Source organism: Saimiri boliviensis, chromosome 15 (assembly GCF_048565385.1).
Source record: "Saimiri boliviensis isolate mSaiBol1 chromosome 15, mSaiBol1.pri, whole genome shotgun sequence".
Lineage (NCBI taxonomy): Eukaryota > Metazoa > Chordata > Mammalia > Primates > Cebidae > Saimiri > Saimiri boliviensis.
In genome coordinates, this window is record NC_133463.1 from 3,288,102 (window position 1) to 3,314,841 (window position 26,740).

At 43.5% G+C, this 26,740-nt stretch overlaps 1 pseudogene; it reads right to left on the reverse strand.

Moving 5' to 3' along the window:
• Positions 1-1,447: 1,447 nt before the first annotated feature.
• On the reverse strand, positions 1,448-2,011 carry LOC101029214 (isopentenyl-diphosphate Delta-isomerase 1-like; annotated as a pseudogene).
• Between the last annotated feature and the right edge of the window lie 24,729 nt (positions 2,012-26,740).

Below are 26,740 nucleotides of genomic sequence, written 5' to 3' on the forward strand. Positions count from 1 at the left end.
CTTTCCATTGAACGGCCACGTGTCCATGTGTTTATTGCTGGTATGTAGAAATACAATCGGTTTCTTTATGTTTATTTTATATCCATGACCTTGCTGAGCTCACTTACTAGTTCTGTGAGTTTTTTCTCTTCAGATTCTTTGTGGTTTTATATGTATGTAGACCACGTGTCCTCTGCAAATGGAGACTGATTCATGAGTTTCTTTTCTGATCTGTGGCCCTTCGTTTCCTCTTCTTGCTTTTTTTGCACTGACTCAACAGAACTTCCAGTACTGTGTTGAACAAGAATGTTAGAGTAGACATCTTTACTTTGTTTTCAGCCTTACGGAGAAAACATTCAGTCATTCACTTATAATATTAAGTATAATGTTAGCCTCAGGATGTTTGTAGACATTCTTTATCAAGTAGAGGATGTTTCTCTCTATTCTTAGTTTTTTGAGAGTTTGTAAAAATCATGCATGAGTATTGAATTTTGTTAACTGCTTTTTCTGCATTGTTTGACACAACTGTGATTTTCTCAGGGGTATAGCTCAGGGGTAGAGCATTTGACTGTACAATCATGTGATTTTTCTTTTTTAGTCTGCATTATAGTGGATTGCAATGTTTCTTTTTCAAATACTGAGCCAGCCTTGCATCTTTTAAATAAAACCCAGTTGGTACTGAGTATCATTCTTTTTACATATTGTAGGATTCTATTTGCTAATATTTGCTAAAGATTTTTATACTATATTCGCGAGGGACACCAAGCTTTATTGCTTTGGTTGGGCTGTGTTTGTCTAGTTCTGAACTGGGACGTGTTCATTCCTCTTCTATTTTCTGAAATGATTCTACAGAGTTGGCCTCAATTCTTCTTTAAATGTTTGGTAGAACGAGTGATACCACCTGGACCTGGAGATTTCCTTTCTGGGTGTTTGTTAATTATGAATTCAATTGTCTTAATAGTTTTAGGGCTAATACAATGATCTTTGAAATAATTAGTATGGTAGTAGTTTGAGTTTTCTAAGGAATTACTTCATATCATCTAATTTGTCAGATTTATGTATGTAGAATTGTTCATTTTATTTCCTTGTTATCCTTTTTTTTTGAATAGGTTAAATTAATTTTTATTTGCTTTCTCTGATTTTACAGTAATCTCCCTCACAAATGTCTTTTACAAACAGAGCATATATCCTGGGTGTGTAATACAATGTTATAAGTTAATGATTTTTTCCACACAAGTTGCAAAGTTATCAATGTATCATATGAGAGTTCCCATTGGGGACCAAATTTAAAACAAAACAATTATTTTAAATTTACCAAGTGGAGATTTTTTTCAGTAATCACTCATCTCTGCATTCACATCTATGTATTTTCTTGTGATAAGCAAACTGACTCAAATGATTTAAGTTATCCCACCATTTAACAAAAAAAGCCTCAACAATAATTTGAAACCATGGTGTTCTCTTAATTTTATAAGTAGCTGCTGTTTTCAGAAGTTCTTCTAGTTCTTCCTTTGAGATATGACAATAGCTTTTAATCTCATTAGGATCTAGACTCAAAGTGACATTCTTCCTCACAAATAAATTGTAATCAATTTCACGTTCACCCCAGATACCATCAAACTGAGCCTCGTAGTGAATTTGTGTTAAATAATTTCTTCTGGAGGAACTGCTTCCATGGGGATTCCTAATCAGCTTTCAGATGCTTCTGTGCTGCTTGCCTTACTTCAAGGGCATCACTTTCCTCAAGCTTGCCTGAATTACCTAATGGATGACTACAACAAGTATTGGTGAAACAACCTGGAAAGGTAATCTTAGCGTCTGAGCTTCCCTCCAGCAGGAGCTTATTTTTGATGTTGAGTAAGAAGACACTAAAAGCCCAATGCAATGATACTTTTTCAGTGTTCTCATTCAGGTGACAGTTCTTCTTGGTCTCAGCACCAATTTTGTTGTAATTTTCATCAATAAGGTTATGCATGTCTGCCAAGAGCTGAACCTGTTGCTCATAGAGATGGCTTATCTTTATTTCAAGCATTGTTACAAAAATGTCAGGTGTGTCCTAGAACACTGAGCATCCTCCAGCTTGTACACCAGCCAGCCAGCCAGGTGTGTGCACTTTTGGGTTCTGTCCTCTGCCTGCACTGACCTCTTATCCTTTTGGTGTCTGCAGGGAAAATGATATCCCCAGTTTCCTTCCTGATATTGAGGTTTTGGGTTTTCTCACTTAATCCTTTGTCAGTTTTGCTAGAGGTCTGCAAAGTTTATTGATCTTTTCAAAGTGCTAACTTTTAAAAAACTGGCACTCTTTCTTAGTTTTCTCTTTTCAGCATCATTTATTTCTGTTCTTGTTATTTTCTTCTTTCTGCTTGCTTTCATTAATTTTGTTCTTCTTTTTCTAGGTTCTTGGGGTGGGAAATTAAATTATCAATTTGAAACTTTCATCTTGTAATGTATACACTTAGTGGTTTACATTTCCCTTCCAACACTACTTTAGCTGTTTCCCACAATTTTAATATGCTGTATTTTCATTTTCATTGACCTCAATGTATTTTTAAAATTTCTCTTGAGATTTCCTCTTTGAGTCACAGATTTTCAGAGGTGTTTCAGAGAGTTTTTAGTTTCCACATGTCTGGGTATTTTCTGATTTTTGATTTCTGGTTTGTTTCTATGTGGTCAGAGAATGACTTCAATTCATTTAAGGTTGTTGAGATTTTTAAAAATGGCACAGAATGTGGTTTATCTTGGTGTATTTTCCTGGACCTCTGAAAAAAAGTGCATTCTGCTTACTAGGGGAAGTATTCCATAAGTGTTGATTAGAACCTGTAGTATTGTTGATTTATTCTGTGTCCTTGCTGATCATCTGCCTACTTATTCTAACAATTGTTGAAGGACAGATGTTGAAGTCTTCAACTATAATTATGAATTAGTCCATTTCTTTTAGTTCTGTTGGTTTTTGCTTCGCATATTTTGTGGCTTTGTTGTTTGGTGCATATACATTTAGGATTACTATGTCGTCTGATGGATTGATTTTTTTATTATCATATAATGTCCCTCTCAGTCTCTGGTATTTTTTTTTAAACTCTTTAGTCTACTTTGTCAGTTATTAATGTAGTCAACTTCTCCATTATTTTGATTAATATTTACATAATATATTTTCTTCCATCCTTTTAACTTCCATCTAGCTATATCATTATGTTTGAAATAAGTTCCTTGTAAACAACATATAGTTATGTTATGTTTAGACTATTTGTGGTTAGTATATGTATTGATATATTAGGAGTTAAGTATGTTTTATTTTTTGGTTTCTGTTTGTTCTCTGTTTTTCCTTCTTAGAAGGAAATTAGAAAGAACATAGAAGACTTAAGAGGGGAAGGAAAGTCTATTGTGTTTAAATTGTGTTTACCCATATTCTCACTTACTGTGTTTTTTCTTCCTCCCTGATCTACCAAGATTTCTTCTTTTATTCTTTCTTTTCCATTTAGAGAACTTGCAGCCATTCTTTTAGGGTAGGTCTGTTGATGACAAATCCTCTTGGTTTTCCTTAATTTGAGGATCTTTTGAATTTTTTTTTTTTATTTCTCAAGAATGTTTTCACTGGATGTGGGTTTTTAGTCTAACAATCATCTTCTTTCAGCACTTGAATCATTGTGCCATTCCTCTGGCCTTCATGGCTACTGATGAGAGATCTGTCACTTGAATTGTTTTCTGCTTATAAATGAGGCATTGTTTTTCTTTGGATTTTTTCAGAAATTTATTTTGCTTTATCTTAGGTTTTGGAAGTTTAATGATGATGTGTTTAATTATGGTTTGATTCCTTTGGGTTTCTCCTATTTGGGGTTCATTTTGCTTCTTTAATCCGAAGGCTTGTCTTTTGTTAAATCTGCAAAGTTTTCAGCCATCATTCCTTGGGCACTTTTCAGGCACGTCCACTTTCTCCTCTCTTTCTGAAACTCTGTTGACACAAATGTTAGACATTTTGTTACAGTCCCACAGGTCTCTGAGAATCTGTTTTCTATTTTTTTTCAGTCTGTTTTCTACGTTATTCAGATTCGGCTGTTCAGATTGGGTACATTCTACTATTTTGACCTCCTCTTCACTGATTCTTTCCTCTGTCCCTTCCATTCTGCTGTTGAGACCATCCATTGAGTTTTTATTTTGGTTTTATTTTTTCAGTTCTAAAATTTTTATTTAGTTTTTTCTTCTATTTTTTATGGGAACTTTCTATTTCTTTGCTAAGACTATGCTGTTCATTGGTTTCAAGCATGTTTGTATCTGCTCATTGAAGTAATTTTATGTTGGCTGCTTTCAAATTTTTGTTAGATAATTCTAACATCTGTGTCATCTCAGTGTAGGCATGCAATGATTTTCTTTTATCATTCAATTTAAGATCTTCCTTTTCCTTGGCATAATGTGTGATTTTAGATAGAAACCCAAACACTTAATTATTAGGTCATGAGATTCAAGATCTTATTTAAACCTTTGATTTTAGTGAGCTTCCTCTGACATTGCTGGGGATGGGGCTGGGAGAGGCTGCTGCTTCATTACCTTGAGGTTGGCGAGAAGCCCAGATTTTCCACTCAGTCTCCATTGACAGTGGGGGTGTCTCCTCACTGCTCTGGGTGGGGGTGTTGGGAGTTCCATCAGTATGAGCTGGTTGTGAAGAAGAAGACCATTCCTCATGAGGCCTCCCCTGATACCATGGCAGGGATGATCTCATTATAGTGATCATTACTGTGACATTCTTGACTTTCCTCTAGGGCTCTCTGATGCCACCACAGCTGGCAGAGGGAGGGGCATTTTATTAGTGCTGAGTGGGAGTGCAAGTCCAGCCTCCCCATGTGGTGTCCACTGACACCACCCTGGTGGGGTAGGGGATGGAGTGTGTGGGTCACCTCCTTATGGTCCAGAGAGAGTGGGAATCTAGGCTCCCAACCTGGCCTTTGTTGACATGGTGTGAGGGTGGTATCGTCATTATTTCTGCAGCGTTTGCCTGGGGCAGGGAGGAGGTTATCTTGTGAAAGTTTTCCATCTTGATAGGCTGCCTCTTTCCTGGTCCCTTGCCTGGGGAGGATCAGCTTTTGTTAGGGCTTTTTATGTCTCTTCCTGTTGGCACTTCCCAGTTGCCAGCTTCTTCAGCTTCAAGTCTTGGATATACGAGACAGAAAGAAAACACCGGAAAACCATATCATGTAGCTCCTCAGGTCTCTAATCAGCCTGGCTTCTTCTCTACACCTTTCAGTATTTTCTGCATAATGTCCAGCATTCTTAGTTGCACTTGTGGGAGGAGACAGAAAGAGCACACCTACTTCATCTTCCCAGAAGTCCTGTCTTAGCTTTCAACTGTCTGCCAAGTAGCATAAACAGTAAGTGGAGATCAGAAATTCTGAGACTTTATATGCAAATTCATAATCACGATCCATTGATGTCCATTTGAAGAGAGGACTTTGAATGCCTTTCCTTACAGTGCTGTTGGTGTTAATGTTTTCTTGAAATAGGAATCATTTAATTTCCACTAGCTTATTTTATATTGGTTTATTCTAGGACCCTTGCATTGAATTACCTAAGAACAGCCAAAACAGACAACTGTAAATTTGCTTAGCAGCAACCACTTAAAAGTGAACCTAAATGCTGCTGCAAACAATGGCTAAGTTTCTGGGGGAGGGGAACTCCAATCATCCAGGCTCTTAGAGAGGGGTAGGGTATGAGTGTTGAACACGGAGACTTCATAGCTCACATCATTAAGCAGTGATGGATTTAAGTGACTGTTCCTGGACAAGACACATTGGTAGCTTTTCTGTGGCACTTCATAATGAGCAGTTAATTTTAGCCTGCTCAAAGGAGGAAGGCGTCCCTGCTGGCTTACGAGCTCAGTTTTCAGGGAATCACTATAGTGACAAATACTGTTATAAAACATACAAAACAGAGCAATTAATAAGTGCCCGCTGATGATGAAGTGTTGCCAGATTTCCTGTGAAATGGAGAAGTGGCGAAGACCAGGCCATCTATTGGCATCTTTTATAATGAGTGATTAATGTGCCTTTGAACCTAACTTTTCCATTTGGATGTTGTTTCTAACCAAGGATAGACATGGAAACTATTTATTTTTGGATCCAAACCCTAGACACATTTAGGAGTTCAGAATTCATAAAAGGGAAGACTAAGAATGGACTAAAGTGACTTTGGAAATGTGGATTATTTTAGAAGTTATTGATGCACCTGACATAGAACAAAATACTCTGCTTCAAATGACAGCTGCTCCAACACAACAGTCGACCACTGCACATCAGCAACCAAAATCTTATGCCTGGTGCATGAGTATCCCAAATGCCTCTTGGTTTTCTGAATGCAACTTACTTTGGTATTCCAGGGCTAGGCCCAGAGTAGGTGCTCAACAAATGTTTAATGAATGCATGGACTACAGAGGACATAGACTCTGTGGCCCCAAAGCAAAGGGAAGGTTGGAGTCAATTTCACTTTGGCCCATAAAATTGGGTGGCCCTTCAGATGAGCGAAGACATTTATTCAAGTTCAGGGTCCTGGGTCTACTTTTCTCATAAGACTTGAGCTTGAGAAACAACTATGGAATAGTATGGACACTATGTCTTGGTCTTCATGGAACATGATACTGTTAACAACAGGAGTCCCTGCCTCCCCAGCACACACACACGTTTCCCTCTCAACTTCTAGATGTGTGTCATTGTTTGTGGTGGCACATTACAGTGCTTTATCTAATACTTTAGCATTGCCTGTGTCATAGTGACTCACGGTTTAGGTTGAGTTGAGACAAATGGCCCGCTTGTCCGTGTCAGTTACAACTGGGTTCTGTTGGATTCAAGAGAGTCACTCAACCTCAGTGGTTTTACTAGACTTGTTGTGAACAGGGTCATAGAAGACACCTGGCTGCAAAAGAGCCTGGAAGAGTTTTCTTTTCTTTTCTTTTTTTTTTTTTTTTTGAGACGGCATTTCACTCTTGTTGCCCAGGCTGGAGTGCAGTGGTGCAATCTCAGCTCACTGCAACTGGATTCAAGTGATTCACCTGCCTCAGCCTCCCGAGTAGCTGGGATTACAGGCTTGCACCACCATGCTGAGCTAGTTTTGTATTTTTATTGGAGACGGGGTCTCTTCATGTTGGTCAGACTGGTCTCAAACTCCCAAGCTAAGGTGATCCACCCACCTCGGCCTCCCAAAGGTCTGGGATTACAGGAGTGAGCCACAACACCTGGCCAAGAGTTTTCTTTCTTTTTTTTTTTTTTTTTTTTAATAAGAATGTTGCTGCTCCAGACAAAATTGGGATTATGTTGATTAAAAAAAAAAAAGATAAAAAGAGAATGACTGTTTAGTTGATAATCTGTATTTTCTGACACACTACAGAAGTATGTATTTATATCTACTCATTTGCCCTGGGCTGGAAAGCCTCCAAGCATTAATTTTTTAATGCTTGTTAGCATGAAAACACAATGACAAACTTACGTTTTTTTTTCTTTGGAGGGATGGCATGGAACATCTGTGAACTTGTTTTCTGGCCAAATGAGTCAACTAAAGCTGAGAACATTAATTTGTTGGAACGGTTGTGTATCAACATCAAACAAAATAGAAATATAGTAATATATATTCTTAGAGACATAGGGAATGCTAACTTAAAGACAGCATTCCCACTCACAGAAGCTAACAATGAACCCACCTAGGAGGAGATGGCAGATGTCAGTGAACTGCTCTGCTTGGGCAGGGGCTGTGGAGTCTTTGCTGGCTACCGAATTCTGGGATTCTATGATCCCCGTACCGTGGAAACACATTTGAAAATAGGCCATCTCTAATCACTCACCTGGGGTGAGCTCAGGAGCAGGGGTTCCTACTTATAAAAATGATTTCTTCATCCCTTGATGTTTTCTTGATTTTGTGTATTCTCACCCCTCTCTCCTGTCTTGCATTTGGCTTCTTTTCCTATTTTCCATGGTTTCTGACCTCATAAAGACCATCCCATAGCATTCAAACCCACAGTAGAAAATATCAGGAAAGGGGTCCCATTTGCCATCTCAGAAAGCTCTGTGGAAGTTCCACTGCTACCATCGACCTTTAGCCCTGTGTTCTTCCATCGTGAAAAATAACAACCATGTGCTATTGTTCACTAATCCTCTCTCCTTGACCAGTCCATTTCCAGCCACTGTATCTTCCACATGAAAGGAGATGGCACAAAAACTTGCCACAGTTGAAGTGCTTTATAATTAATGAATTGAAAACATTTGTTGAAGCTGCTTATTTTTAAAAATAATGTGACCTCGTGGCTCACACCTATAACCCCAGCACTTTGGGAGGTCGAGGTGGGTGGATCACAAGGTCAAGAGATCGAGACCATCCTGGTCAACAAGGTGAAACCCTGTCTCTACTAAAAATACAAAAATTAGCTGGGCGTGGTGGCATGCACCTGCAGTCCCAGCTACCCGGGAGGCTGAGGCAGGAGAATTGCTTGAACCCAGGAGGCAGAGGTTGCAGTGAGCCGAGATTGCGCCATTGCACTCCAGCCTGGGTAACGAGAAAAACTCTGTGTCAAAAAAACAAAAAACAAAAAACAAAACAAAACAAAAAAATAGTGTGACCTCTTCTCCATAAGTATAAGTTGTGGGAAGACAAGGTCATTCTTGATTCTATAGATTTCAGGTTTGTACATTGGATGAGAATCTATCTTTTTAAGTTGCTATGATGGACAATAATAATGGCTTGTATTTTTTGAGTGCTTAATACATGCCCATTGAAGGTTTTACATGTGATATCAGTTAGGGTTTGTTTGTCGGTTAGCAAATGACTACAGAACTTAGTGCCTTTTATGAATGAAATGTTTGTGTATGCTGAAGCCCTCCTCCCCAAAGCAATGGTATTAGGAAGTGATGTGATTAGGTTTAAATGAGGTTACAAGGGTGGGGCCTTGACAATGGGATTAGTGCCCTTATAAGAAGAGGAATAAAGTGCAGCCTCTGTCCCTGCTGTGAGAGGACACAGTGAGAAGGCATCCACCTGCAACCAAGGACAGAGCCTGCTGGCACCAGGAACTTGGACTTACCAGCCTTCATAGCTGTGGAAAATAACTGTATGTTGATGAACCCACCCCGTCTATGGTATTTTGTAAAGTAGCCTGAGTTAAGACAATGGCTTAAAGCAAGAACCATTCCTCATGAATCTCTGGGTGGATGGGGCTCAGCTTGGCCAATCTTGTCTGGGCTTGCACTTTTATTTATTTTTATTATTTATGATACTTTAAGTTCTGGGCTGCATGTGCAGAACATGCAGGTTTGTTACATAGGTATGCACGTGCCATGGTGGTTTGCTGCATCCATTGCCCCAGTCATCTACATTAGGTATTTCTCCTATGTTACCCCTCCCCTATCCCCCTACCCCCTACTGTCCCTCCCCCTGCCTCCCACCTACCAGGCCCTGGTGTGTGATATTCCCCTCCCTGTGTTGATGTGTTCTGGGCTTGCACTTTTATCTGAGGTCAGCTGGAGGGTGTGGCTGCAGCTGGCTTGTCTTAGCGAGCTTCCCTCAGCTCTCTTGTGATTAACCATCAGATGGCAGGGGTCATAGGACAACTGGGCCACTTGTCTCTCATCACCTGGCAGCCTGGCTTTACTGTGTTCACAGGGTGGCCATGGAGTCCAAGAGGGGAGGGTAGAGAATGCATGGCCTCCTGGGCTGACTCAGAAATGGCAGGATGCTACTTCCACCTGCTGCACCAGCAGAACAGCACAGGCCCAGCTCAGAATAAAGGAAATGACTGTGCCTCTCAATGGGAGGAGCTGTAGAATCACATTGCGAAGGCATGGTTGACATAGGGAGGGATGGAGGTGTGGCCGTTTAAAATCTTCCTCACACGTGTTAATGCTGTCAATCCAGGTGCCCTGTGAGGCAGCATGATATACTCTTTTTTTTTGTTTTTGAGATGGAGTTTTGCTCTTGTTACCCAGGCTGGAGTGCAATGGCGTGATCTTGGCTCACCGCAACCTCCGCCTCCTGGGCTCAAGCAATTCTCCTGCCTCAGCCTCCTGAGTAGCTGGGATTACAGGCATGTGCCACCATGCCCAGCTAATTTTTTGTATTTTTAGTAGAGACGGGGTTTCACCATGTTGACCAGGATGGTCTCGATCTCTCGACCTCATGATCCACCCGCCTCGGCCTCCCAAAGTGCTGGGATTACAGGTGTGAGCCACCGTGCCCGGCCATGATACACTCTTATATCCATTTTATACGTGAGGAAACTGAGGTTTAGCAGGGCTAAGGAACATCATTCAGAACTAGGAATCAAACATTCTTTCTCTAGAATCTCTTCTCTTACCTATTCCCTCACTTTAGACTAGGTATCAAAACTAGACATCAGTGTCGACTCATGTTAATTTTACCATCACAGAGAGAAATTCCAGAAAGCAGTAGAGAAATCTAGCCATCTAAAAGGGCTTTCAGGAAGGTCATAAACTGTGCATGGTTCACTTAGAGAAATGCAGACAACATAGATTCGTGACTGCTCCTCTTGCCTCCATGCCTTCTTCAGAGACAGCACCAAACATTTCTGGACATTGCTGTGCTCTGTTTAAATAGTGGTGTCTAGACAACCACTATTTAAACTCTCAAGTGTCCTGGATCTCTCTCTGTGGCTGTCCCCAGCAAACATACTCCCAGATTGTCCCAGATGTTGGTGGTGTGATCATGGCAAAGGCCATGGACACAGATTCAAGCAGTTACTTCTCAACTGCAGCCAGGCTGAGACTCCCAGAGAGCAGAGCACGCACTTTGAGAATGAGGTCATGGATGAGGGTGGCTGTGTTGTGGGAAGTGAGTCGGTTACCATCAGATGTGTCCAGTCCTGGTTGCTGAGGCTCCTGGGCCCTTCCCTCGTTTTGCAAATATTGCCAACCCCGGGGTCTTGATAATTTGAGAAATGTGTGGACACCAAATTTGCTGATGTCTCCAGGGAAAACAAGCAAAAAGATGAATCCAGCTTTCAAATGCCCAGGATGCCCAACAGATCTCAGCCAGGGTTGTGCCGCAGAGTGGAAGGATACGTTTGTCCAGAATCCCAGCTCCACACTGGTCCTGGAGTGTTAAAGAAGAGGAATTGAGTTCTCCGTCCCTGCACTCTTTCTCCCCAACTAAAGGCCTGTATCTCAGGATGAGGATGGATTTATGATATCTGGAAATGCTGAGGTGAGAGTGACGAGGCCTTGGCAGCGTGGAGAGCATCATTTGTGCTCTGCTGGAGAAGAAGTTAGAAGAGCAGCACTCACCCACTGGTGTTCCCAGTTCTTGGCACCCTGTCTGGGTTGAGCCACGGCTTACATGTGTAAGCCATGTAAGCTGACACATCCTGAAAAGAATAGGATTTCCGTAGAATGTATAATCACTTTCCCAGGATGGTGACTAATGGAGAGCCCTAATTCTCCAGTACAATTTTCTTCATCGCTGTGAGATTGAGAACTTCCTGGTCAGTGACAAGTTGCTGATGGGCGATAATGCCAAGACTGACTTCCTGCATTCAGCTGATGACAAAACGCTGAGATTCCAAATGAATCTCCTGGAGAGCAGAGTTGAGATGCCAACAGGCAAATGTAGAGCCAGCAGGGAGCATGAACATCAAGACGGCTGTGAAGCTGAAGGCGGGCTCCCAGACTAGAGCTGCCGTGCACACGTACCTGCTCTTAGCCTGAAGTAGCTTTGCAGTGGGTGACTCTTTTTGACTCAAACAAAAACAATCTCCTCCCAGTTGTGTGCTTTGAAAAACAAGGGGCCCGAGGGAATTGTACCAGGGCAGCAAATGACAATGGACCGAGGGTTGACTTTGTGGACAAGAGACACATTACATAAACCTGAGGAAATGAAGACAGGTCTTCCCCAGGTCAGATGCTCAGACATCAAGTCAGGAGCCTGGAGGGAGAGGGCTTCGTGTGTGTCACATGGAGCCACAGAAGTGAAATAACTTTGCAACAGTGGGGAGTGCTCTGCACATGTTCCTATCCCAAGGGCCCGTGACAGAATTTGGATGTTGCTCTACTGAAATCTCACGTTGACTTGTAATCCCCAGTGTTGGAGGTGGGGCCTGGTGGGAGGCTATTGGCTCTTGGAGATGGATTTCTCATGAATGGTTCAGCACTGTCTATTCCCTTGATGCTGTCCCTGGGATAGTCAGTTAGTACTCATGAGATCTGGTCATCTAAAAGTGTGTGGCACTTCCTCCTCTCCCTCTTGCTCCTGCTCCTGCCATGCGAGACACCTGCTCTCATTTCCCCTTCTGCATGACTGGAAGCTTCCTGAGGCCTCCACGGAAGCCCAGCAGATGCCAGCTTTGTGCTTCCTGTACAGCCTACAGAACTGTGAGCCAACTCACCACCTTTTTGTTTTTGTTTCACCTAGTCTCAGGTATTTCTTTATAGTAATGTGAAAATGGACTAAAACAGCTCAGAACCACCTAATTATTAGTAGTGCCTCCTCCTCTCTCTTCCTGAGGAATGTCTGCAAGGACAAACTGTTCTCTGTTTACTAAAAGCTAAGTGAGTACTCGTGTATAATTCTTTAAAATGTTGGGATTAGAAATGTTAGTCCTGCTCTATTTTTGTGTTACCAATACACATTTTGTTCAGTGTCCAAACACTCACTTAGAAAAGTACGAAGTGAGTACTACCAGCCAAGGAGGCAGCCTCCCCTCCACGCAGAGCTCCCCACTGACCATCACTGCACTGTTAGTCAGGGCAGTGTAGCTGGGCAGAGACAGCAGCACCGCGGGACCCTGAGCCTCGGTTGAACTTGCCAACACAAAGCAAAATGAGGAAAACAAAGGCTCTCCAAGGAAAAGGAGCTGATTTGTCATGAATTTTTTTAATAATCATATGACAGAGCACCTCACCGAAGACAGTTAAATGGGTGGAAAGCTATTCCCTGGAGATGTTAGAGAAAGAAAATCTCTGTAGCAATGTGAGTTTGGGAAATGCTGAGTTAAACGTTAAATAAATCTCTTTGCTGCAGGATTTCTCAGAACATTCTTATCCTAACGTGCACTGTGAGTCTCCAAGAGAGGAATGTGTTGTGCAGGACTCCCCAAATTCCCGTAGCCACGGGACTCCTGGTTTTCCCTCTCCAGCAGGCAGTGGCTTGGTGCTGTGGGTAAGCACGTGGGCTCTGGGGTCAGCCTGTTGGCTTGAATCCGGGATCTCCCGCCTCTGAGCCGTGCGGCATTGGACAAGTCATTTAACGTCTCTCTTCCGTTTCACATCTCTAAAAGGAGTATAACAGCAGCACCTGCCTTATAAGGTTGTTGTAAGGGTGTGGAAAATAAATGAGGCAATTCATATGAAGCATTGCATTTATCCCATGACCTCAGAGACAGTTAACACTTAGCAAGTTATCTGTAGAAAGCACCTCGAAGACTGAGTGTCGCCTGGTGAGCACTTGTCAAAATCGTCAGTGGAGTGGATGTTAGAGTGGCCGCTTAGCATCTGTGACACCCCCGTGGCCAAAACGATTGGTTTAGGCCGGCCTACTCAGAAGGCTGCTCAAGCATGTTTTTTGATAGTGAGAGGACAACATCCTTTGCATGGTGGGTGACGGTGGGTGGGCGTTGGACGTGGAACCTCTGTGAGCGATTTAATGAGACGAGTCAGCCTGAGAGGGCGCAGACACCCTGAGGACAGCAGGCCATAGATGTGCCCACAGCAAACCTCCCTGGCCGTCTGCCCCTCCCTGGACTTGCTCAGTCAGGAGAGCCTGTAAATTCCTTGCAGCTGAAGTCAGTATGAGTAAGGTTTTCTGTGACCGGCTGTCTGCAGCCTCTCAGCTGGTAGAGTGGGGAGCTGGTGGTGAAGGAGGCAGTGTGGGGCATCGGGGAAGAGCTTCGGGGTGCAAATACAGCCCCGCTCTTTGGAACGGGCCGCGCCAGCTCCCAGCTCTCGTGTGACCCCTTTGCTTCTTCGTTTCCTCCATCAGGAGAGGGAGTTATCCAAATCTTCTGCCTAAACCTTATGGTAAAGGTGAGGCCCAAAGGAGAGAAGGTGTGTGCAAACGCTTTGCAGACAGTCAAGGGTTCTATAACGGCCAGGAGAAATGTTTACAGCAATGGTGGAAACCCGACCGCTTCCTGATGGAAAGCTGTTACACTGTGGTGGTACAAGGTTTTTGGCTAACGCTAAAATAAGAACATGAGAGCCAGCTGTCAAAATATTATAATTGGTTTCTGTCGAACCCGAAGGCTTTAAATTCTGTGATGCTATAAGTTTAAGGGCTTATCTATGGATTTCTGCCATTCTATAATACTCTATCCCATTTAAAAATTCTATCGCCGTGAGTACTTCAAAAGGGACTCTGGAAAGTATTCACATACAACCGACAAATCTCACACTATGATAACTGTATGAAAAAAATTTAAACTCTGTGGAATATTACTCCTCACTCTTCCTTATTTATAATTTAACTAAATGGACCAACTATTATTTGATAGAAGGTAGTGCGACTTTCACTTCTAGTTTTAGAAAGAATTTTAACCAACAGCATAGTGTGGTGGAAAGTTAGTAAAAGAAATCACCGACAAAAAATAAGAAGAAATAAATTCTGCAATGACTTTAATGAAGTTGAAACTTTAAATTATTAGCAATAATAACCATCTAGTATTTATTGAGAAGGACAGCTCGCCACGGGTTTCTTGCACGTCTGCAAGTCTTGCTGGGTATCTCCAGAATGCAAAGCCCTGGCTGCTCTTTAGCTTGGCCATTTCTCAGGTTGTGTTTGCTGTGAGTAACCTTGAGGAACCGGGTAAGGTCTCCCTCCAAGACAAAGAGTGGGCTTGCTCACTGTTCGCTGTGACAGTGGTGTGTTTCCCAAGCCCAGTGTCCGTCAGATGTGGCACAAACCCACTGCATGCAAAACATCCATCTAGGCCCTTCCTTGCCAGCCCAATGCACGTTTAGGAAAAGGAGAACTGTCATGTGCATGCCATGTCCTGAGTAACAAAGCCCCGTGTCTCGGATACAGTGGTCTTATGTCTTCTGCCAGAATCCATGAAACTGAAACAGGCTAACTTATAAGCTTACACGGAGAATAAAGGCAGATCCTAGACTTTCCCTAGGTATTGAGATTCTTGGTGATTCTGTGTTATACTTGATTTATTTTCATAAACATTGCCTTGTTAAGAATTCACACCTATGATATTCTTTGTGGGCGCCTGGCGTCTTCATTAACCAGCAGAGGGAGCCCGTGCTGATTAACAGGAGGCAGCAAGCGTTCCTCGTTTTACACGTCAGACACCTCACAGAAAAACCCACTCACGATGTCATCACGATGCTGTTAGCACACAGAAAAAATGTAGGGCATGATAGTAGCATCCTTCACTTGGGCTTCAGAGCATAGAGGGTAAAAATATTACATTTTTCAAGGGGACCTCCCAGGTAGGAGGAAGTTAGAGAATGTACATTACCACTCTAAAAGCAGATGAAAGGAGTATTTTCTAAATAAAGAATTATTCTGCAGATGCCAGCACTGGATCTTGTGAAAGAAGAGCTCCTGAATATAGTCACATATTTTGTCTTTGGAACTCGAGAACTTTCTTTTGCGTTTGTACCATGTATATGATTAAGGAATGAGGTGCTCAGCTGGGTGTGGTGGTGTGTGCCTGTAATCTCAGCTACCCAGAAGGCTGAAGTGGGAGGATCGCTGGAGCCCAGGAGTTCGCGTTCGTCCTTGGCAACATAGTGAGGCCCTGTCATTGCAAAATAAAAATAAAAGTGGAAAGGAAATCAACCCTGGAAACGCTCTGATGTTCCTTATGCTTAAACATGGTGTGTCAGTCAAGTGCCCGAAGAAGTGCGCCTGCAGGTCTCGTGCCCTTCACTTTAATATCCTTGGGTCTGTACTTTCACCCACCACAATTTCAGGTGCAGACAGACACGTCCAGAGCTGTCCATCTGCCTGCGGCCGGGCCAACTTCCCCGAACAAGTCTCAGCATCAGTACTTGACTGGCACCAAGCCTCCTGCTTGTTTACAAAATAAAATAAAGCTTCTCTCACTCATTTGCCTCTTGGTGGAAGCACAAATCAAGCACATTCATTAAAATAAAGGAAAGAAATTTAACAGTAATTCAATATTGCATTTTAAGGATTGTCACATGGTAGAAAACCAAATTGAATACTATTAGTGATAAGATGGCAATAATGAAAAATATTTAATAATGTCTGTTGTAATTTGAATGTTGTATTGTTATTATTTTAATACGGAGCCCTGCATGAATTTGTGTGTCATCCTTGCACAGAGGCCATGCATTCCAATTTTAGTACCTGTGCTACTGACGCATACATATAAATTGAAATTTATCTTCAAACTTGAGAGTTACATGTATTGATAGTCATGTTGTTCCACCTTCAAATGGCTTTTTACTCTTTTTTTTTTTTTTTTTTTTCTCTTGGAGACAGAGTCTTGCTCTGTCTCCCAGGCTGGAGTGCAGTGGTGTGATTTTGGTTCACTGCAACCTCTGCCTCCCAGGTTCAAGCAATTCTTGTGTCTCAGCCTCCCAAGTAGCTGGGATTACAGGTATGCATCACCATGCCTGGCTAATCTTTTGTATTTTTAGTAGAGACAGGGTTCCACCATGTTGGCCAGGATGATCTCAAACTCTCAAGTGATCTGTCTGCCTCAGCCTCCCAAAGTGCTGGGATTACAGGCGTGAGCCACTGCTCCCGGCCCTATCCACATGACTCGGTGGATTTGAGAATGTGATCTCTTTACTGGTGTGTTTTTCATTTCATCACTAGTTTTAATTTTTAAGAAAGCTTCTTGGAATAGGTATCTTGCTTAGAAATGCATCAGAAAACCTAAATGGTAGAAGAATAAGTGTGGTAAGGAAAAGAAAAAGGCTGTTTTTCAAATACAGTCAGGCTTTAAGGCAGTCTGTGCTCTTGGAAGAAGTTTTGTAAGAGGAAGTGATGTAAGTCAAATCTAATTTTCCCATACAAACATATATAACTATAGGGTTATTTTACTAAACAGGACTTGATGGCTACTTTTTAAAGGAATACTTTAAATACTCCATTTTTCACGGCAAGTGTATGCCGTGACGCTTCTGAGGCACATGCAATTTGGTGAAGGAGGGCAGCTAAGAAGCTGGTTGCCTATTGTTTATTACTTGATTTATGCAAGACACCCCCTGAAATTGGGACGGATAAGATAGGAGGATCTTTGAGAGGATCTGGTCTCAATCTAGGAACTTTAGACAACCTTGGGTGTGGTTGATGAACGGCCTAGCCAAGGAGTGGGCTGTGTGGCCCTCAGGAAGATCACTGGGGCTCGGTGACGCCTGAGCTGCTGGGGGACAGAACTGAGAATGAACCATTGGAGAGGAGTGATGTCAGCAGGATGGAGGATCGCCGCTCCCCATGTGTATCCCCCACAGCAGCCGCCCACTGTCAAAAGTGCCTCTGTGGGAACTTTGGGGTCTAGATGGGAGTCGCAAAACTCCAGTGGAGTCCAAGATTGAGCCAAGCCATTTTAGGAAGACAGAACCACACCCAGGCGGCAGAGTGTTGATGGTGGTCCCAGCTGCACACCTGTGAACTTGGCTATAGCTTGTCTGGCCTTGCTCCTGCCACGAGTGCTATCTGCCAAGCCAGGGATGTGGGAAGAGCCACGGCCATCTGTACTTCCAGTGGCAGGCCCACGCAGCTCAGTCCAGGCCACGGACGGTGAGGCAGCCAGTGACGCAGTTCTAGCTCTCCTCAGCTGGGGTCTGGGAGAAGCAGTGTCTACCGAGGGACCTGGCGGGAGACACATTCACCTGCACAATGGAAATATAACACACCCAAACTCGTGGGCTGCAGCAGAAGCTGTTCTAAGAGGGAAGTTTATAGCAATAAATGCCTGCATGAAGAAAAAAAAAGATCTCAATTAAACAACTCAACTTTACACCTCGAGAAATTAGAAAAAGAAGCACTAACTAAACCCAAACTTAGAAGGAGGGTAGTAATAAGGACTAAAGTGGAAGTAAATGACATAGAGATAAGAAAGACAACTGAAAACCTATGTAACAAACCTGCACATTCTCCACATGGACCCCTGAACTGAAAAGTTAAAGAAAAGATCAACAAACTAAGAGTTGGTATTTCTTGAAACGTTCAACAAAATTGACAGATGTTTAGCTAGATTAAGAGAAAAAAGAGCGATGACTCAAATAAAAAAAGAGAGAGGGCTCTTTTTAATTTTAATAAATTAAAAAGAAGACATTACAGTTGACACTACAGAAATACAAAGGATTATGGGAGACTATGATAAACAATTATACTCCAGCCAATGGGAAAGCCCAGAAGAAATGAATAAATTCCTAGAAACAGACAAGCTACTAACACTGAATCAGGAAGAAATGGAACATCTTCAGACTCATTTAATGGAGTCAGTACTACCCTGATACCAAAGTCAGATAAGGACACAGCAAGAAAAGAAAACTACAGGCCAATATTCCTGATGGACAGAGACACAAAGATTCTCAACAAAATACTACCTAACTGAATTCAGGCATATTACCAGAATCATACACCATGAAGAAGTGAGATTTATCTCTGGAATGCAGGAATGGTTCAACATATGCAAACCATTTCCTGAAGATTTTCCTGTAAGATCAGGAGCAAGGATACCCAACCTCACCACTTCTTTTTTTTTTTTTCTTTTTGAGACAGAGTCTTGCTCTGTTGCCAGGCTGGAGTGCAGTGGTGCCATTTTGCCTCACTGCAACCTCTGGCTCCCAGGTCCCAGCAATTCTCCTGCCTCAGCCCCCTGAGTAGCTAGGACTACATGCATGCACCACCATCCTGGCTAATGTTTGTACTTTTTTAGTAGAGATGAAGTTTTACCGTATTGGTCAGGCTGGTCTCAAACTCTTGACCTTATGATCCACCCACCTTGGCCTCCCAGAGTGCTAGGATTACAGGTGTGAGCCACCAAACCCGGCCCATTTCTTTTTAAGATAGTACCAGAAATCCTTCCTAGAGCAATTAGCTCAGAAAAATAAATAAAAGATATCTAAATTGAAAAGGAATAAGCTATACTGTATCTGTTTGCAGATGACATAATCTTCTTTATAGAAAAATCTCCAAGTGTCTACCAAAAAACTGTTAGAACTAATAAGCAGATTCAATCACACAATACGAAAGCAACATTCAAAAATCAGCTGCATTTCTATACACTGAAAGTGACTAATCAAAAAGAAATGTAGAAAACAATCCCATTTAAAATAACATCAAAAAGAATAAAGTACTTAAGAATAAATTTAACCAAGGAGATGAAAGATCCGTATAACAAAAAACTGTAAGATATTATTGAAAGAAACTGAAGGCACAAATAAATGGAAAGACATCACATATTCATGGAATGAAAGAATTAATGTTAAAATGTCCATACTACCCAAAATAGTCTATAGATTCAGAATGACACATTTCACAGAAATAGGAAAAAACAATTCTAAAATTTTTGTGAAACCTCAAAAGGCCATGAATAGCCAAAGCAATCTTGAGTAAGACGAACAAGGCTTGGAGCATCACATATCCTAATGTCAAACTATATTACAAAGCTATAGTAATCAAAATAGTATGGTAGTGGTATAAAAACAGACACATAGAACAATGGAACAGAATAGAGGCCAGAAATAAATCCACACCCATATGGTGAACTAATCTTTGACAAGGGCACCATGAAGACACAATGGGGAAAGGATAGTCTCTTCAATAAATGGTGTTGGGAAAACTGGATATTGATATGCAGAAGAATGAAATTAGATGCTTATCTTGTATCATACACAAAAATAACTCAAAATGGATTAAAAGACTTAAATGTAAGACCTGAAACATAAAACTCATAGAAGAAAATGTAGGGAAAAATCACCTTGACATTGGTCTTGGCAATGAGATTTTTGAATGTGACACAAAAAGCACAGACTACAAAGAACAAAAATAGAATTACATCAAAATAAATGCTTTTGCACTGCAAAGGAAACAACCAACAAAATGAAAAGGCAACTTACAGAATAGGAGAAAACGTTTGCAAACCATGTATGTAATAAACAGTTAATATCTAAAATATATAAGAAATTCATACCACTCAGCAGCCAAGAACCAGATAATTTGATTAAAATTGGGCAAAAGACCTGAATAAGCATTTCTCCAAAGAAACATATAAATGTCCAGCAGGTATATGAACAGGTTCTTGGCAACACTAATCAACAGAAAACACAAATCAAATCCACAGTGAGATAAAGACAAGAGATAATAAGTGCTGCTAAGAATTTGGAGAAAGGAGAACCTAAATGTAAATTGTTACAGCCATTATGGAAAATGATACGGCGTTTCCTCCAAAATTAAACATAGAACTACCAAATGACCTGGCAAACCCACTTTTGGATATATATCCAAAGGAAATGAAATCCATATGTGGAAGAGATAGCTTCACTCCCATGTTCAATACAGCACTGTTCACCATAGTGAAGCTATGGAAACAACCTGAATGTCCATTAGTGGATGAATGGATAAAAAAAAATGTGGTACATATACACAGTGGAATATTACTCAGCTGTAAAAAAGGAAAATTGTTATGGATGATCCTGGAGGACATTATGTAAGATATATTCCACATGGAAAAAATAATACTGAATGATCTCACTTATATGTAAATCTAAAAAAGTTGGTTTCATAGAAACAGAGAGTATAATAATGGTAGTTACCAGGGGTGGGGTGTGGGGGAAATGGGAAGAAGAGAACAAATGTCCTCTTACAAGATGAATAAACTCTGGGGATCTAATGGATATCAAGGGACTATAATTAACAAGACAGTATCGTATACTTGAAATTCGCTGAGAGAGTAGACTTTAATTCTTCTCACTGCACACACACAAGCTAACCATATGAGGTGATGGATGTGTTAATTAACTTGATTGTGGTAATCGTTTCACAAATATATCAAAGCATAGGGTTGTATACCTTAAATAGATACAATTGTTATTTGTCAATTATATCTCAATAAAGCTGGAAAGAAGGAACGCATCATCAGAGGGGTGGGGAGGCTGATACTGGTTTTATAAAGACCACCCAGGGTGCCTAGGCAGCTCAGGCTGGCAGAGGAGGGAGGGAGTCAGCTGTCCACTGGGATTTCCTCTTGAAGACTCTCAACCAAGCTGGTTAAGAATGGAGTGTTCCTCTTACACTGTTAGTGGGAGTGTAAATTAGTTCAGCCATTGTGGAAGACAGTGTGGCAATTCCTTAAGGACCTAGAAATAGAAATTCCATTTGACCCAGCAATCCCATTACTGGATATATATCCAAAGGATTATAAATCGTTCTATTATAAGGACACATGGACACGAATGTTCGTTGCAGCACTGTTTACAATAGCAAAGACCTGGAACCAACCCAAATGCCCATCGATGATAGACTGGACAGGGAAAATGTGGCACATATACGCCATGGAATATTATGCAGCCATCAAAAATGATGAGTTTGTGTCCTTTGTAGGGACATGGATGAACCTGAAGCCATCATTCTCAGCAAACTGACTCAAGAGCAGAAAATCAAACATCACATGTTCTCACTCATAGGCGGGTGTTGAACAATGAGAACACATGGACACAGGGAGGGGAGCACTACACACTGGGGTCTGTTGGGGGGAAATGGGGGAGGGATGGGGGTGGGGAGTTGGGAAGAGATAGCATGGGGAGAAATGACAGATACAGGTGATGGGGAGGAAGGCAGCAAACCACACTGCCACGTGTGTACCTATGCAACAATCTTGCATGTTCTTCACATGTACCCCAAAACCTAAAATGCAATGAAAAAAAAGGATGGAGTGTTCCGCAGTTGTGCATTGAGTGGCCACCGTGCTCCCTGCTCTGTAGTGGGCACTCCTCCTTAGGGATGGTGAAGAAAGGTGTGGCCGCAGCCCTGGCCCGCACCGTGGTGGACACGGCCGAGTCACGTTGAGCCGATTGTGTGCTTCTAATAAGCTGTTAGCAGTACGCGAAGGACACACACGTGGGTAGTGTTATTTGCGACTCGATGTTTCGTCTTCATCTCTCTCTCCAGCACTTTTCACTCTTCCTGTTTTTGTGACCCAAAAGATAGATTTCTTTGAAAGTGGAAAATGTGGCTTTTGTATTTTATCCTCAGCTGTTTTCCACGAAACACAGGCACGTAATGTTTTGACTTTCAGGAAAAGAGGGGTGAGAAGAAAATGAATGGAGTTTAAGGCATGCCATGCAGTCGGGGACAGAGGGACCTTTTCCTTCTAGACTGTGTCCAGGCAGGCTCTGGAGGCTGTTCTGCAGCTCGCTGAGGCAAGGCAGAGTTTCAGATCTGGCAGTTGCAGTCTGAGCCGGATTAGTTCAGGGGCAGCAGCGCCCACGAGCCATCGCGACCCATGCTGGGAGGGTCTCCTCAGCCTGTCCTGCAGCCCAGCCACCACGCCTGCGCTGACCCATGAACGACACGTCAGGCACCACAGAGTCCTATTCATAAGCTTGTGTTTTTGGAAGAAAGGTCCAGAGTCTCTAAAAATGAGCAGTGAGACAGTGACATCATAATGGTATTTATTATTTCAGGTTAGACTGGCACCTACTAAATCATTATGGCCACAGGTAGGTTTTTCCACTGAGAGAAGCCTTTTTCCCTCTAAAGCTGGGTTACTGGGAGGCTGAGCACGCACACTCCCTTGGGGTGCCAGCCTGGGTGGAGTAAAGGCCCAAACGATTCCCGCTTCATGTTATTTCCACACACTCTCCACCCTAGAAGTTGAGTGGATTAATTTTTATGGGGCACAGACTGGGCAAGGCTCAGACACAAGACCTCCTCCTGCCGCCTCCACGGCGTGATCGGGACCTGAGGACCGTCTGAGGACACGCTGCTCCCAAATGCCTCCTTTTGGGCCTAAAATTCCCATTTTACTTAAGCCTTTAAGTTCAGGCTTTCAAGGAAACTATTAACACAGATTTTCAATTTATTTGGAATACAAAACAAATACGATTATTAGCATTTTATCATAAGCTAATTTATCCTATTACCCTAGCCTAGAAAGGCCGGAGAAAACGAGACTGATAAATTTAGGTGGGGAAGGATAGAGATGGGAACGAGCCCGTGAACAGACCCGTGCCTGGGAATGTTCAGTATGCTTGCTGGTAGAGATGTGTGTGCACGTGTGCATGAGCATATGTGTGTGCATCTGTGAGGGGTGTGGAAGCATATGCATGCTATGCACATGCACGCCAGCACATGTACACACATGTCCATGTATGTGCCGTAGACGTGTGCATGCATGCATGTGTGTGTATACGTGTATGTACAGACTAGATGAGGTGAGAGTGGATGGCAGATAGAAGTATGATCAGGCTGCAGAATGGTCTATATTGATGCTGGGCCTTGAGGAATTAAATACGTGTGTGTGTGTGTGTGTGTGTGTGTGTGTGTGTGTGGTGTCTGTGTGTATATATATATTCATCCCAACCTAAGTGGACTTTTACACAAAATCCAGAAAGTAAGATAGTGCTTAAGAGAGGAAACTTAGTGATCACCTAATTACCCAAGTTGCATTTTATTTTATTTTTGAGATGGAGTCTTGCTCTGCGGCTGAGGCTGGAGTGCAGTGGCTTGATCCCAGCTCATTGCAACCTCTGCCTGCCAGGTTCAAACCGTTCGCCTGCTGCAGCCTCCTGAGTAGCTGGGACTACAGGCATGTGCCACTACACGTGACTAATTCATTTTTTTTTTTTTTTAGAGACGGGGTTTCACGATGTCGGTCTCGAACTCCTGACTCAAATGATTCGCCCACCTCAGCCTCCCAAAGAGCTGGCATTACACATGTGAGCCACCGTGCCTCCACATTGCATTTTAGATATGAAAAAATTCCAAGAGGTCTGGGCACTTAAGAAGTCTCTATTTTTTCCTGTTAAGTGAAGGCTGATTTTGGCTTGGGGATGCCCCAGAAGCGCAACTCCCTGGGGCTCCGTGAACCAGCCTGGGGTCTGCCAGGAGAAATTCTCCTTTCTCTCCGGGGCTGTGGTTTTCCTTATATTCATGGTTTCTCTGCCTGTCTCGCAGCAGCTGCATCATTCAACTAACGTGGCGCCTGAAAAGCAGGATAACTCTCTGCTGAGATTAATGATAATGCACTTAAATTTACATAACACGTCAAGTCCAGAAGGATCCCAAAGCGCCGTGGAAACCTCCTGGAAGGGCTGAGAGGCAGCCGGATTCCTCTGCAGCCGTACAGAGCCGGGCAGGTGGAGCGGGAAGGCAGTTCAGCTTCTGTTTCCCAGCGATGGTAGCTGCAGCAGCAACTCTAGGCTGGATGGGCAGGAAGAAAGACAGGCTTGACAGACTCTTGTGTGGATGTGAAGCTTTTGCAACACTCCAGCTCAGCCACTTAGAAGAAATTGTTTTACATCAGTTTTGCAGATAAGGATTGGAGGCTCAAAGTGATGAGACCCCTGGCTTCCCAAAGCAGGAGATGTCCCCGACTCTGCTCAGTGAGAGGAAGGGTGTGGCTGGCTGAGCTGTGAAGACTTGGAGCAGGGAGGAGAGGCTGGCAGGGGACCCCACTGTGCACCCCCTCCCTGGCTCCTGTGCTTCAGCGACATGCCTTTTGGATGTGAACTCACAGAGTTCATTTGGCCCTGGGAGGTTGCATGGCTGTCCCCTGTGCTTGGAATTGCCCTTGCTGTGGGGCTCCCTCCTGCATGTCACTCAGGTGACTGGCCAGATGTCAGGACCATGCCCCTGACCCCTAGCTACCGCCTCTGCCTCCAGGCACAGCCTATGCCCTTCCCTGCACTCCTTCTCATCAGAATGTGTGCCTATCTGAAATGATAGTCTTTTTTTTGAGATGAAGCCTCTCTCGATCCCCCAGGCCAGAGTGCAGTGGCACAATTTCAGCTAACTGCAGCTGCATCTCCTGGGTCCAAATGCTTCTCTTCTCTCAGCCTCCCAAGTAGCTGGGATTACAGGCATAAACCACCATGACTGGCTAAGTTTTTGTATTTTTAGTAGAGATGGGGTTTCACCATGCTGGCCAGGCTGGTCTCGAACTCCTGACTTCACGATCCGCCCACCTCAGCCTCCCAAAGTCTTAGGATTACAGGTGTGAGCCACCACGCCCGGCCTATAGTCTGCTTAATGCCCTGTCCCCCCAACTAGAATATAAGTGACATGAATTGGGCTGTTGTTCTGTGCTCTGCTGTATCCTTCACCGTCAGGGCGGAGCCTGAGACCAAGCAGGCGCACGATCACACCCCAGACTGCAGGAACGTGTGCGTCCCCACAACCTCACATCCCTCCCCCATGGCCAGGGGCTGAGCATGGTGTGCAAGGTCCCTGCCTGCTTTGGGGGGGCAACACCCAATGTATGTCCAGATCAAGACCACGTACCACTCCGTCCAGTGGCTTGTGCAGAGCAGACTGACATGACATTTGTCACTGAGAGAGGCCTCTGCTTAGGTGATCACATTTTTGATATGCTAGATGCTAGGAAGTTGGAAGTTTCTCTTTCCCTCTTCGTTTTCAAAAGGGGGTTTTGCGTGTGCTAGGGTGGATTGAAACAGCTCAGTCTCCCCGGCTTTTTCCATAAGAAGACAGTGGAGTTGATGGAATTGAGTAGCTCCTCGGGTCAACTCTAAATGGAGGCAGAACTCCACAGAACAGTGTCCATCCCTGCCTTCAAGAACCCTACAACCTTTGGACAACAGATCCCGCAGGCATAGGCCACAGGACAACCACAGGTGTGAGGTGTGAAATGGTGCAGTGCGTGGAAGGTCCCAGATTGGCTGGAGTTCTCCGGTGGAGGGAAAGGGAAGGGACGTTCCAGGCTGAGGAACAGCAGGAGCAGATGCTGGAGTCGAAGAAGATGTGGCCGGGGAGCAGGGAGGAGCTCCCAGAGTCTGGAGTTGCAGCCTGGTGGGGCGGACCCAGCCCTGCCCTGGGAGGTGATCTCATTAGCTAACCAGGACCAGGCCAGGGCCAGCATTTATAAGGAAGACCTCCCAGGAAAATCAGGGCACGGCAGGGATTGATGCTGGTGATTCATTGAGTGGTAAACCTTTCTTCCGAGTCATTTCTGAATTGATGTGCCAGGGCTGTGTGTGCAAATGTGTGCTTGTGTGTGTGCAGGGGAACAGCTCAGACTGTTTTTGCATCAAGGGGAATTGAACATGCAGATATGTTTCAGCCCTGGGAGATCTTTCAGAGGCCAGGGGCTGAGTGCAGTGGGATGCTCTGTATGAATAAAGCTCTTCTAAGCAACGTAAGGGTGCCCAGGTCTCAGGACAGTGTGGGTCTGGGCTGGCAGCTGTCCTCGGGCAGAGGGTGTGCTGAGCTGGGGCTCACTGAGAGGGCACAGACAGTGGGGAGTGCCCTGCTGAGGGTCACTGTGACCCCAGTGTGACTCCCCCACCAAAGCATCCCTCTGTGACCTGTACTATTCTTGTCTCTGCTAACCCCAGATATGAGCTGCACAGGGTCGAAGCATACTCCCTGTGCTAAATAAAGGTATTTCTTAATTACTTCAGTCTAGGTGGTAATGGCTCTATGAGGAAAGCTCTGAGGGCCTCTTCGTCTAGCTGCTCTGTCCTCTGGCATGGCTGCCATGCTTCTCATCCTGGATGTGTGGCTCCCGGAGCTGGCACAGCATGTGTGCGGCATAGCCCGCTGCTCACTGGGTGGCAGTGCACAGGCACCCACCCCGCCTGGGCCATGAGCCCGCCCACAATTTGTTCTCAGCACCAGC